Raw genomic sequence first — 3,873 nt, forward strand, 5'->3', positions numbered from 1 at the left:
AATGCTGATGGAGAAGCCGCAGAAACTTATTCAGATCTAGCTAAGATAAATGATGAAGATGAATGCACTAAACAGATTTTCAATGTAGATGAAATAGCTTCATATTGGAAGAAGATTTCATCTAGGTCTGTCGTAGGGAGGAGAAGTCAATGCCTGTCTTCAAAGCTTCTAAAAACAGTTTGACTCTCTTATTAGGGGCTAATGCTCCTGATGACTTTAAGTTGAAGCCAATGGTCATTTACCATTCAAAAAAATCCTAGGACCCTTAAGAATTATGCTAAATCTACTCTGCCTGTGCTCTATTAAGTGGATCAATAAAGCCTAAAAGATAGCACATCTATCCATAGCGCAGTTCACTGAATATTTTAAGCCCACCATTGAGACTTGCTGATAAGAAAGAAAGATGCTCCTCCCTCCCCTCCCCCAACGCGAGGGCGGGCGGGCGCTGCGAGGCGGGCTATGCCTGGGCCGGGCTCCGGCCCCAGTGCTGTGCGTGGGGAGCCATCTGTGTGTGGGGGACCGCGTGGAGGGGTGGCTGCTGCGTGTGCGGTACTGTGGAGGCGGCGGGGCCGCTGGGCGCCCCTTTTCCGCCTGGTAACCTCGCCTCTGTGCTTCCCTCTCGCTCGCCCTGTTCCTCCCCTAGTCCCTCGGCTCCGTGCCCGGGACCCTGCCAGCAGAGGAGACAGGTATATGCTCGTCACTTTCGAAGAGCCGCCCTGTGCTATCAAGGCTGGATGGAAAGAAAACCATGCAACGTTTATGAATGAACTGAAAAACCTTCAGGCTGAAGGACTTAGGACTCTTGGCCAATCCCTAAGGTAAGCTTTTGATTTATTAAATTTAAATAGATTAGCAACTGGCATAGACAACTATGGGCAGGGAAGAAACCCTTTTTTCTTGGAGCCAGCAATAATTATCACAATTACTGATGGGAGCAAGCTGACTACCACCAGTGGAGTCCAGGATGAGCTTCATTTACCTCTTAATTCTCCTTTGCCTGGAAGTGAATTGACCAAGGAACCTTTTCCTTGGGATCAGAGATTCTTTGCATTAGTGTTGCGGTTGCCTGGCACCATGTCAGTAGAATCAGAACAGTTGACAGGTGTGCCTTTAGATGACTCTGCAATCACACCAATGTGTGAAGTGACAGATGGCTGGTCATATTTTGTGTGTTCTCCAAGAATGCTTAATCAGTGTCTGGAGTCCTTGGTGCAGAAAGTACAAAGTTGGGTGGTAATAAACTTTCAAAAAGCAGGACCAGATCCTTCCCCTGTAGAAGATGGGCAGCCAGATATATCAAGGCCTTTTGGATCTCAGCCTTGGCATAACTGTCACAAACTCATATGTGTCAGACCAAATCCTAAAACTGGGGTTCCTATAGGTCATTGGCCTGTTCCAGAGTCTTTTTGGCCAGATTAAAATTCGCCAACACTACCACTTCGTACATCTCATCCTGTAGTGAAGTTTTCCTGTACAGACTGAACCAATGGTTATTGATAAACTTCCTCTTGACAAATACGAGTTGGAACCTTCATCACTGACTCAATTTATCCTGGAAAGGAAATCTCCTGAAACATGTTGGCAGGTGTACGTCAGCAATAGTGCAAAATACAGTGAACTTGGTCATCCTTTTGGTTACTTGAAAGCCAGTATGGCACTGAACTGTGTCAATTTATTTGTGATGCCTTACAATTACCCAGTCCTTCCCCTCTTAGATGACTTGTTTAAAGTGCATAAAGCAAAACCAACATTGAAGTGGAGACAGTCATTTGAAAGTTATTTGAAGACCGTGCCTCCCTACTATCTCGGGCCCTTGAAGAAAGCTGTTAGTATGATGGGAGCACCTAACCTAATAGCAGACAGTATGGAATATGGACTTAGTTACAGTGTCATTTCATACCTCAAAAAACTGAGTCAACAGGCCAAAATAGAATCTGATCGAGTCATTGGATCTGTAGGCAAGAAAGGAGTACAGGAAACTGGAATAAAAGTCTGGAGCCAATCACATGGTTTATCAAGGGCATATAGGAAAGATTTTCCACGACTCCTCCAGGGAATTTCAGAAGACGTCCCTCACAGACTGCTAGACCTTAATATGAAGGAATACGCTGGGTTCCACATTGCTTTGCTGAATAAGGATTTGAAGCCACAGACATTTAGAAATGCTTATGACATTCCAAGACGAAATCTTTTGGATCACTTAACAAGAATGAGATCTAATCTTTTGAAGCACACTCGCAGATTTCTTAAAGGGCAGGACGAAGATCAAGTGCAGTGTTCCTATAGCACAAATGGGGAACTACCAGGAATACCTCAAGCAAGTTACCTTCTCCACTAAGAGAACTTGATCCTGATCAGCCGCAAAGGTTACATACATTTGGCAACTCCTTTAAGCTGGATAAAAAGGGTATGATGACAGATGAAGCAGATGAATTTGTGGCTGGACCTCAAAATAAACATAAACGACCTGGAGAATCAAATATGCAAGGGGTCCCTAAAAGACGTCAGTGTATGTCTCCACTACTAAGAGGCAGACAGCAGAATCCTGTTGTAAACAATCATATCGGGGGAAAAGGACCACCTGCACCTACAACTCAAGCACAGCCAGATCTTATTAAGCTTCTTCCTCTTCATAAAATTTCAGAAACCACTAATGATTTGATAATACATGATGTGGTTGAAAATCATGTTGCAGACCAACTTTCATCAGACATTACACCAAATGCTGTGGATACTGAATTTTCAACATCTTCTCCAGCCAGTTTACTGGAAGGGCCAACCAATCATATGGAGGCTCCTGGTCATGACAATTTAGGAACCAATGACCTCACTGTTGGTGGATTTTTAGAAAATCATGAGGAGCCAAGAGATAAAGAACAATGTGCTGAAGAGAACATACCAGCATCTTCACTCAACACAGGAAAGAAATTGATCCATTGCAGAAGCCATGAAGAGGTCAATACCGAGCTAAAACCACAAATAATGAAAGAGATCCGAAAGCCAGGGAGAAAATATGAAAGAATCTTCACTTTACTGAAGCATGTGCAAGGCAGTTTACAAACAAGACTAATATTTTTACAAAATTTCATTAAAGAAGCATCAAGGTTTTAAAAACGAATGCTAATAGAACAACTGGAGAACTTCTTGGATGAAATTCATCAAAGAGCCAATCAGATCAACCATATTAATAGCAATTAAAAGAAAATAGAATGTGGCCACTTATTTCACTATCTTCTTCAAATACAAAGTAAATACAAGACTGTTGTGATCTTGCGTTCATTTTCTGACATGCATTGTCGGCTATTTGAAATACTAAAAGCAAATCTACAGATCATTTTCCGTCATTTTACAGTGACCTTTTCTTCATTTTGGTTTATTTTTGTAATGTGAAAAGTATCACTCTAAAAAACATTTTTATTTAACAAACTAAAAATATTCCTCCAAAGAAAAAAGGAAGAAAAATTCCTTTTGAAATATTGTTGCTCATTGACAATGCACCTATTCACCCAAGAGCTCTGATAGACATGTACAAGGAGATTAGTGTTGTTTTCATGTCTGCTAACACAACATCCATTCTTCAGCCCACAGATCAAGGAGTAATTTCATCTTTCAAATTTCATTATTTAAGAAATACATTTGTAAGGCTATAGCTTCCATATATAGTGATTCTTCTGATAGATCTGGGCAAAGTAAATTCAAAACCTCTGGAAAAGATTCACCAGTCTAGATGCCATTAACATTTGTGATTCATGGGAAGAGGTGAAAATATCACTAACAGGAGTTTGGAAGAAGTTGATTCCAACCCTCATGGGTGACTCCGAGGAATTCAAGACTTCAGAGGAAGAAGTAACTGCAGAGGTAGGAGAAACAGCA

The 3,873-nt window shown here is 41.6% G+C and overlaps 1 pseudogene; it reads left to right on the forward strand.

Annotated features, from left to right (window-relative positions):
- The first annotated feature begins 654 nt into the window (after window positions 1-654).
- Window positions 655-3,257, forward strand: LOC471565 (integrator complex subunit 6-like; annotated as a pseudogene).
- Window positions 3,258-3,873: the final 616 nt, after the last annotated feature.

This window comes from Pan troglodytes, chromosome 4 (assembly GCF_028858775.2).
Source record: "Pan troglodytes isolate AG18354 chromosome 4, NHGRI_mPanTro3-v2.0_pri, whole genome shotgun sequence".
NCBI lineage: Eukaryota > Metazoa > Chordata > Mammalia > Primates > Hominidae > Pan > Pan troglodytes.